The sequence below is a fragment of the Leptonychotes weddellii genome, chromosome 9 (assembly GCF_054177405.1).
Source record: "Leptonychotes weddellii isolate Sample4059 chromosome 9, ASM5417740v2, whole genome shotgun sequence".
Lineage (NCBI taxonomy): Eukaryota > Metazoa > Chordata > Mammalia > Carnivora > Phocidae > Leptonychotes > Leptonychotes weddellii.
Genome location: NC_138377.1, coordinates 88,206,841 through 88,217,964, shown reverse-complemented (window position 1 = coordinate 88,217,964; position 11,124 = coordinate 88,206,841). Strand labels below are relative to the sequence as shown.

The window sequence follows — 11,124 nt, the reverse complement described above, 5'->3', positions numbered from 1 at the left end:
CTTGTTTAAAATATTCTAAAATCCCCAAGTATTAGTCATCAAAGGAAAACATATCTATTTAGGTCTCCTATCAGTACAAACTAGGTGGAGTTCAATACAGAGTCTACTACTCTAGCCATGATTGTGGTGTCATCATGACCAGTAGCAAAATGAAGGGTGTCTCAATCCTGGCAAGCCCGAAGAGTATCTGGGACTCCGTTTCAACTAGTTAGGAAGGCAGTACTACAAATCATAGGGTATACCACACAATGTCTAACATTTCTGGTATGGAAGCCTGGACTCTGGGATTTATATTACAATATGAAATATGAAATACAAAGATACTGCTAATTATCTGTTATATAAAATAAGTTCTAGCACAAAAAAAAAAACCTAAAAGAATCAACCAAAAAAGATTCCATATGCAAAAAACTACAGAACTGTACAATAGGATGTGAAAGACAATCCTCATAAATGGAGTAACACCTCATTTCTGTATGAGCAAAGACTCTAAATGGCCTTTGTTACAAATTAGAAAAAAGCCATAATTTTTTTAAAATATAAAACATAAACACCATCACCATGGACATGTTACTGCCTTTAAAAACACTAAAACTAAAGATTAATTCAAATTCATAGTTTTTGATGTAGTTTCTCACCATTTTGTTCACTGGAATTTTCAAATAATCAACATTTAATTAAAAATAACTGTACAGAGGGACACCTGGGTGGCTCAGTCAGTTAAGCATCTGCCTTTGGCTCAGGTCATGAACCCAGGTTCCTGGGATCAAGTTCCACATCGGGCTCCCTGCAGAGCAGGAAGCCTGCTTCTCCCTCTCCCTCTGCCTGCCACTCCCCCTGCTTGTGCTCTCTGACAAATAAATAAATAAAATCTTTAAAAAAATAATAATAACTGTACAGAGCTATATGTATAACTGAGGAGGGTAGAAGTAAAAGGGAAAATCTGATTCAAGTGTTTTTTCCTTTTTATTTAAGTTTTAATTTTCACAACTAAGATAAAATTAGGGTATATCCATAAAACAAACTGCTGAGCAGCCTTTAAAAATGAGGTAAGTTCTGTACAAACAGATACAGAAAGTACAGATAATTTTTTAAAGCAGGTTGCAAATAAGTCTGTTATAATATGATCCGTTTTTATAAAACAACTTATGTTTATATATGCATGGGGAAAATATAGAAAAATATACACTTAGTTGGGGACAGAGATAGTAGGAGGGAGATTTATAGCACTGGGTTTGGAGCTTTCATCTTTTGTGTTACAATTTCTATGTGGTTTGAATTTTTTCTAAATCATTTCCCCTTTTTAAAATCAAAGTACAAGGATTTTTTAAAGGAACAAAAAATAATGAGAACAAAATATATTTTATTTTTCTACTGGACTAGGACACAACTTTGTTAACTGCAGATTACTATACAAATCAAATATATGCTAGTATGATTTTTTTTTTTTTTTTTTTGGCTAGTATGATTTTTATGGGAACCCTGACTAGGCATAAAATTCCACCTTAGTGACTAGAAATGACCACTAATCCTGGATGGCTTAATAACAAAAAAGGGCAGAAACTGACAGATGGCATCTGACTGTTGGCAAATTTGAACAGTTGTCAGATTTGACAGTTGATTATGCTTTTTAATTATTGATACCACTCTATGATTCTAGGCATGTTGTTTCTGAGATTACCTTTATGAAGAAATTTTAATACTTGGAAAGTAATAATTTATCATGAAATCATTTCATAAAATCTTTCATCATGAAAAGAATAGTAATTAGTATTGTTGGGTTAACCAAAAGGTGTCAGTAAGAAGAAAAAAAATAATGTACAAGGAAAACAAACCTCCACAATCTCTCATTCTTAATAATTCTTCAAGTAATCAATCTGCCACTTTCAAAGCTTCAAATTTACGAACTACTCTTAGAGATTACTGTTACTTAAGCCTACAGTTTCCAAAACTGAACTTCAAGTAGCCTCCAGGTTTCCTTGGAGATTGGAACTCAGTGAATTGAGAATTCTATCTTTTTTAAAGGGATAGAAGGAAATTTAAAGATGATTAATACTTTTGTATATGGAAATATCTGCTTTAATACACCTACTATCTTATCAAATTTTACCAGTCTGCAAGAGCTCAACGTAGAATTAAACCATACTGCTCAACAAAATCTTAAATCTTTACAGAAATACATTTAACATTTTGAACTAAATTTTGTCAATAATTTAAAATTGGGGTGCCTGGGTGGCTCAGTCAGTGGAATGTCTGTCTCTTAATCTCAGCTCAGGTTTTGATCTCAGGAGCGTGAGTTCAAGCCCCATGTTGGGCTCCATGCTGAGTGTGGAGCCTACTTAAAAAAGGAAAAAAAGAAAGAAAAACAAAATGACTTGGTCTTTCTCTTATAAGTAGTCATGTATGCTGAATGATGCTCAAGAAGGAGAAATCAAAATCAAAAATACAAAGATAAAAATCATTGTGGCTTACACAAAACTCTCTGAAGAGAACAACCTCAATGAAACAGTGAGCACATCCCTGCGAGAAGCAGGAAATATTATTTAAAGTAGGTAGAGTGGAACCAAACTATGGTGGGCTAAAAAAGATGAAAAGTTTAAAAAAAAAAAAAAAGATGAAAAGTTTTGACTGATACCGTGTATGCTCCAGTTATTCAAATGGTTACAGAAAACTACCATGTATGCTGGATACGTGGGCAGAGATATAAATAAGATACAGGCACCTATCCTTCAAGAAGTTCATAATTTAGCACAACAGGAAGAATATAAATAACCAAAATATAGAATGCTATAAATAATGATATAAATAAAAAGTACCCTCCATGAGAACACAAAGGAGAAAGCAACTGGTGTTTCTGGGAAAGACTCTATAGAGAAGATGATATCCAAGTCAAACCATGAAAGATGTACAAGGTGATGGTAGGCAGAGAAAACCCTTCATTTCAAACAACGGCAAGAAATGGCAGTATCTAAATACTCTAAATGTTTGGGATGTGGATTTTTTTTATTTTGTTTTAGTGGGAGAGAATAAGCTGGAGTCTTCTTCACCAAGAAGTGAAGAATTCTATGCTTTTGCTTAACACACAATTTACAAATATTTAATTGAGGAGGTGCTAACAAGAGTGGGCTTGAGGGAAAGTCTGACAGACTGGGGAGAAAGCTTTGCCCCAAAAAGGCACCTTTAGGGGGAGAAGGGTGAAGTGAAGGAAAAGGCAGGATATGCAAATGTGAGTCTTTTAAGACAAAGAAATAAGATAGTGAAACAGCAAAGAAGAATAAAAAGCCAATGCCAAGTCTGGGGTCTTTTTCTTTCCTTTTTTTTTTTTTTTTTTAAGATTTTATTTATTTATTTGAGAGAGAGAGAGAGCATGAGAGGATGAGCGGGGAGCGTGATGCGGGGCTGGATCCTGGGACTCTAGGATCATGACCTGAGCCAAAGGCAGATGCTACACAGACAGATTGGATATCTGGAAGAAACGTTAAGTCACTGTCAGAAATGAAGTTACTTGGAAAGAGAATGCAGGGATTCAATTTTGGATATTTTGAAATAATAATAAGACAACAAGATGGGACTATGCTTATAATATCAGGTCTGGAAATACAGATTTTAGCATTATCTACTTGGAGGAAAATAAAATCACTATAGTCAATAAATTAACTACTTTCATAAAAGTGAAGTTCTGAATATAGAGAATAAAGAGCTAAAAGAGTATGGTATGGCAGAGTATCTGCCAGAAGAAAGGCAGCAAGAAAAAAAAAATTAAGAAAATAGTAACAAAGTCTGAGACAGAAGATCTGAGAAGGCAAAACCCTGGACGCTATTCTCCCTGTTTATTAATCCACTCCTAACTTCACATTTTGACTAACCAGCAAATACTCAGAAATACACCTCAGTACTGCTCTCACCAGTTCTGTGAATCAGTATTTCCCAACTATTTTTTATATCATGATACACATAGAATATTATATATATTGGGCACTTAGGGTAGATAAGGCATCTGCAAGGTGCCAGCCCTGGGGCTCCAGCCATCCAGACCCTCTCTTGATGTCTTGAAGGCTGAAGGGATCAGTGTCTCCACATACCTGAAACCCAATCATGGTATACCAGCTAAAGCTCTGCTTTAAATTCTTCATCCCTTTCTTCTGTAAGCACTCTTCCAAACAGTAATTCTGTAACAGTTAAACCACCTGCCTTTGCTTTTAGGTTGATGCTATGGTTTTTAAATCATCCTAACCAGTACCAAATATTTTTAACTGAAAGAAATTTTTTAACCTCAACTAAGCGAATAACTACCTGGTAATTCTTTCCTTCTTCATAGTAAAGGACTCAAATACTTATTTCCTCAAGCCCTCTCCTCCTTTTACATCCTCTCATCTTAAGCAAATTACTAACTCTGCCTCTTACTTTATAGAAGATAGAGGCTACCAAAAAAAACTCCAACATCTTACTTCCCTTTTACCCAATCTCTAACTTTTCAATTTATATCAGGACCCTTACCAACTATGCCACACTGTACTGGAAAAGGTATTTTAGATTAACAGCTTCCCTCCACTCAAAAAAGACTTAAACTGGCAACTTTATGCTGTTAAAGCAGCCCAACAACAAGCCACTATAGTCAGTTATTACATGGATTAGAATTACTTCATATTCTTTTGTACCTGCTCTCCCTATGTGGAAGGAAAGAAGGGAGGGAGAGAGGAAAGAAGGGAGGGCAGGCCTCTTCTATCAAATCAAGAACTACATCTCCAGATTCAACAAACTTGAGCCAAAATACCATAATATGACCATGAAGCTTTCAACATTTCTTCAGAACACTGCTCAACAATCAACCTAGAGGGGCGCCTGGGTGGCTCAGTCGTTAAGTGTCTGCCTTCGGCTCAGGTCATGATCCTGGGGTCCTGGGATCGAGACCCACATCGGGCTCCCTGCTTGGTGGGAAGCCTGCTTCTCCCTCTCCCACTCCCCCTGCTTGTGTTCCCTCTCTCGCTGTGTCTCTCTCTGTCAAATAAATAAATAAAATCTTTAAAAAAAAAAAAAAAAAACCAACCTAGAATCACAAACTGCAGAACCCTACAGAATTGCTGTTTTGGAATGAATGCTTTTTGCTGGTATCACACTTGACTTTCAACTTTATACTCCCACCCAAGCAAATATTCATGTTAAAATACGGTATCTTTCATAATTCAGTTACTTATAATTGTCTTGCACAAAATACTCTTCAAGTCTTATCCTACTGTTCAAATAACTCCTCTTTTCTCTTTTTTGTAAGGCAATAATAAATACTCTATTCCTTTGGAAGTCAGATTTCCAGCAACTCAACTCTCAGGAACATAGCCTACAGACTCTCAGGAACATAGCCTACAGAAAAATTATTCTCTAAAGGATCAAAATACTTGTCAGAAAGGCCACATGCAATTCAATATTCAGAGACTATTTTATTTTACATATAATTCTATAAGCTTAGTTGTCTGGATACCAAGTATAAGAGAAAGAATATTGGTGGCAGCACCTAAAAACAGAAAAGAGACAGAAGAACTAAGGCGTTTGTCCCAACAGCTAAAAAAAATTCAGTTTGCCGATATTAAATAATTTTGTGAACAATTTCTGAGGACAACACTGTAATATACCACAGAATAAAAGTTGATGTTCAAAATCATAATTCTGAGCCATCCAGAAAGCAGACTGTTCTCAGTAAAATAAACACATACATGTTTTAGGCATATTTACAACAATATAGTTAATAAGTTTTTAGTTGCTTAACAGGAAACATGCCAACTGTGACTAAAACAATATTATCTCAGTTTTTATTGAAAATATACAAAAGATGAAAATTTTGATAGTACAAAAAAACTGCATATAAATTCATAAAAGTAGTAAAAGAATAAAATTTTAAAATACACAAAATACTTGCAAAATATGAAACTATATTCATAACATGCAGTGTTTCCTCAAATTGATAAGGAAAATATAGGTGACTTCTCTATCTTATCTATAACGTTTTATTTATTTTTATTCTTTAAAGTTTATAAAACAAAATAACCAAATTTTTTTAAAAATAGAGATTCAGGTTTGTTGTTTACAACCTTTGGTCCCTAGTGGTTACTGATCCTAAAATCTGAAGCTAAACGTAAGTAGGAGGATAAGGCTGAACTACAGATTTTTAAAGGATAAGAAAGTAGGAAGTTCAGAAAACTTGTGAATATCCCTGGCTCTTTATTTCGCCATTGTGACAAGGACAAACTCCCGCTGTTTGAATTAAAACCTTTCATAGAGCTGCAGTTGCTATTTCATATCTGATTTTGCAAGAGAATTCAGCAATAAACCCAGGTCCATTCACTTTCTAAAATGTTTAATCAAGTTTCAAGGCAGAAATACATTTAAAAGCTCCAATTTCCATTACTTGGAACCAAACTCCAGCCAAAGCAACTGGATAAAGGTTCCAATCTCCCTCATCTTTTTACCTGCCCTGACAGTCTACAAATCATTTGTAAGTGACTTCTATGATTAAGAAGAAAAAAGAAAACCCAGCATTATGGGAAAGAGACGTAAGGCTGGAATAACAGTAGTTATGGCAAAATAATACTAATATTATTGATGATGATACCAATGTGATTGATGATGGTGATGATGATGATGATGGAGATTTTTGTTAGCCTAAGTTCTCAAATACAGCTGCTGTTTGTCCATGGCAGGTTTCCTGACATCCAAAAAAGAGTTCGTTCTGGGGGGCTTAAAATAAAACAAGAATCTAAGGACTTTTCCCTACTTGCCTGCCCCTAAAACAAGTATACATTTCTCCTAAAGCTTTTTTTTTTTTTAAAGATTTTATTTATTTGACAGAGAGAGACACAGCAAGAGAGGGAACACAAGCAGGGGGAGTGGGAGAGGGAGAAGCAGGCTTCCTGCCGAGCAGGGAGCCCAATGTGCGGCTCGATCCCAGGACCCCGAGATCATGACCTGAGCTGAAGGCAGACGTTTAACCGACTGAGCCACCCAGACGCCCCTCTTTCTTTTTTTTAAGTAGGCTCCATGCCCAGCACGGAGCCCAACACAGGGCTTGAACTCATGACCCTGAGGTCAAGACCTGGGCTGAGATCAAGAGTCAGATGCTTAGCTGACTGAGCCACCCAGGCATCCCCTTTAAAGCTTTCTAACTTGGGGCAAGGAAGATATAAGATGAGCCTGGAGCAGAAAGTGCCAGAAAGTAAAGAAAACACACACACACACACACACACACACACACACACGGACAGAGGCACGTCAAAGAGACACCAGAGCCAACCTGAAAGAGTTCCCAATGGCTAAAAATAGAACTGTAGCAACAAGATAAATAAATTAGTAACTGGATTCTATCCCCAGGGTATATAAAATAAATTCCATTAATCCATACTGACATAAATGACTAAATAAATAAGCAGGAGCAAAGAGACAAACCTTCCTCATAGAAGAATTCCAAATGAGTTGTGTGGATGCATCCCTTCCAGGAGGTAGAGCTTAACAACTCATCTCCCTTTAGTGACTTACTTCCAAAGAAAGGACTAAGAAGGAACGGAGAGTAACTTTAAGGTGGAGCAAACAGTACTTTAGCCAGATGATCAAGGTTAATATTGTAACTCATGTTGCTAATGGGTACTTTACCTCTGTGGGACCCTTCCCCATAACCCACAACCCCAGTCAAACCAATGAGAAAAACATCAGGCAAACTCAAATTGAGGGACATTCTACAAAATACCTGATGAGCAATCCTCAAAACTGTTAAGATCATAGAAACAATGAAAAACTGAGAAACTGAAACCACAGGAGATTACATTCAAATAACATCTGGAGTTCAGTTAATAGTAATATACCAATGTTGGTTTCTTAGTTGTGACGGACATAGGATAGGTAAGATGTTAACAAGAGAGGAAATTGGGGCGCCTGGGTGGCTCAGTCGGTCAAGCGTCTGCCTTCGGCTCAGGTCATGATCCCAGGGTCCTGGGATCAAGCCCCACATCGGCTCCCTGCTCCGCGGGAAGCCTGCTTCTCCTTCTCCCACTCCCCCTGCCTGTGTTCCCACTCTCGCTGTGTCTCTCTCTGTCAAATAAATAAAATCTTAAAAAAACAACAACAACAGAGGAAACTGGGTGAAGGGTACATATGAATTCTATGTATTATCTTTGCAACTTGTTTTTTTTTTCCTTTTTTTTAGAGGTGGGGAGGGGCAGAGGGCAAGGGAGAGGATCTTAAGCAGGCTCCATGCTCAGCGTGGAGCCTGACATGGAGCCCAATGAGGGGCTCTATCTCACAACCCTGAGATCATGATCTGAGCTGAAATCAAGAGTCAGCTGCTTAACCGACTGAACCACCCAGGTGCCCATCTTTGCAACTTCTCTGTAAATGTAAAACTACTGTAAAATAAAAGTGTTTTTTTTTTTTTTAAGGTAAGGGTATCATATGCAAATTTCTCCCAAGGAAATCCCTAAAAAGGGAGGAGACAGATGAGTGATGACGGAGCTTATCCTGCTCTCCAACGTCACCAGCCCCTCACTACTGCCAATATCTCCAAAAATCTTACACAGGACTACTAGGGGAGAGGGAAATCTAAAGCTGGAGCTACCATAGAAAAAGAAAAAGCTTAAAAAACTATCTGGTCGCTCAAATGGGATAGCAAGGCATGTATCTCTGTATACACTGGGAAATTATGTATAATTCATGGAATTTCTATAGAGAAATTACTGAATCCTTTCCAAATAACCACTAGATTTTGGCAAATAAACATGTATTTCTTGGGCTAAAATGTTCAATAATCATGCATTCATAGCCAGTATGTGCACAAAGCACACATGTGCCCAGGAGTGTGTGTATTTTATTCATTTTTTGTGACATAAAGTAAAGAAAACCTATTATTAAATGAGTACAGCTAGGCAGTACACTTCAAAGCACTAAAAGTTACAGGATCTTAATCATTAAATAGTCCAATTATCTAAGTGGGAATTAAGACAAAATATTAAAATTAAGCCACATGTTCTTACCCAAGCTAGGAAATCTTTGGTTCCAACTCTGACGATCTTGGTTTGGTACTGGCCCATAAGAAAACACCTTCAGCTGGAACATATGCAAGATCAAAGTATCCATGTGTTAGGGACCTAAGGGTGCCCCCCTCCTCAAAATTCATATGTTGAAATACTAACCCCTAGCACCTCGAATATGAGTATAAACAGGGCCTTTAAAGAAGCAATTAAGGTTAAACGAGGTCATATGGTGGGCTCTATCCAATCTGACTGGTATCCTTTCTAAGAAGAGGAAATCTGGAGACACACAGACACAGAGAAAAGACCATGTGAGGATACAGCAGGAAGGTGGGCAGTCATCTGCAAACCAAGAAGAGAGGCTTCAGGAGAAACCAAACCTAACTATACCTGTTCTTGGACTTCTAGTCTACAGAATTGTGAGAAAAAAGTTCATTGTTGTTTAAGCCACCTGGTCTGAAATATTTTGTTATAGCGGCTCTAGCAAACTAATACACCATGCAATAAACATTTCCTGAATATCTTAAATATGCCAGACTATCCCAAATATTGTAAATACAAGATGAATAAGACATAAACTGTCCTTAGAGTCTAGCAGTCAGGGAAGCGTATCAATAGGTAATTAAAATACAGTAAGTGTTATAACAGAAGTGTGCACTGAAACAAACTGTATTAGAGCCTAATTCAGTTCTGAAGGGGTGGGGGGACCGGGGAAGGTTTTCCCAGAAAGAACAAAAGGAAAAAGAGTGAAATGAGAAGAAATGAGACTTGGTCACCCTATTTTCCACGGCAGAGGATCTCTGAATGAGTCACATATTTAATGATGAAGTACAGATACAAATGCACAAAACCAGTTATCTGAAAGACTGAAAGACAACATATGATCTTCTGATAGAGGACATAAAATCTTCAAAGATGCCACTCGACTTCAAAGAACTATTTGTCTAGAATTATTGGCAGGAAGAAAAAGAAGAAATGAGTTCTTAAGATACTTTTCAGTATATGAAAGACAAAACAAAGTTCCAAAGAATTACCAAATTTCCCCCAGAGTTTGTTTCAATTTAATAATAGAGGGAGCAATGAGGAATCTACAATAACTAAAACTCTATGTTCTCCCATAATCTTCAACATTAAGGTCCTTCCCTCTCGCATGAGGTAGCACAGTCTCAACTTCATTAACCTTCAGTACTAAGAGAAGAATTATAAGCTATAATATACTTGAAAGCTAAAATGGAATAAAGATCAATCCCAAAACTTGACTTGAAATGTATCAATAATCAGCAATATAAAATGAGGTGTATAATTAAAAATTAGCCTACAAAATGCATTCCAAACTCTGTTTTTAGCCATGGTTTCACATGAAGGCATAAATGGAATATTCACCACATCCCCAAATGACACAAAGCTGAAAAGAGATCACATACACATTTGACAAAATCAAGACCTGAAAAATAAAAGCTTAGGATAATTAGCAAAACATTAAAAACTAACACTTTAATAAATATAAAATACTACAACTAGATTTAGCTTATATACAGATAAAGACATAGGGGAGGGGTGCCTGGGTGGCTCAGTCGGTTAAGCGTCTGCCTTTGGCTCAGGTCAAGATCCCAGGGTCCTGGGATCAAGCCCTGAATTGGGCTCCATGCTCAGCCAGCAATCTCTCTCTCTCAAATAAATAAAATCTTAAAAAAAAAAAAAAAAAGACATAGGGGAGACACTTTTTTGTTGTTTTTCTCTGAATAATTTGCCTAAAGTCAATAACTGCGTAATATTCAGAGACATTCAGTCACAAATGCTCCAAGTTCTTTGTCAAGTTCCATAAAAAGAGTAAATGATACAACCATCTTTTTTCAGACTCATATATCAAAATTTTCTGGTCTGAATTTATCAATTTTAAAGACTTTTTTCAGAAATCATCACTGTCCAGTCACTTTCTAAAAGTAGAATGGAATAAAGCGAGTTCTACTAGCATCTTCTCTCACAGAGATAACCTCACAATTATTCTCTAGCTATAACCTCAAAATTTGAACAAAGAAATCCTCCCAAAACTAATAACATATAAAGTAAAATGTACGACAGGGGCGTCTGGGTGGCTCAGTCATTAAGCGTCTGC

General features: G+C 36.7%; 1 protein-coding gene across 12 annotated transcripts in view; it reads right to left on the bottom strand.

Moving 5' to 3' along the window:
• The window catches only part of RNF111 (ring finger protein 111), a 113,776-nt gene that overhangs the window by 54,407 nt on the left and 48,245 nt on the right, over positions 1 to 11,124 (bottom strand). The window lies entirely within an intron of this gene.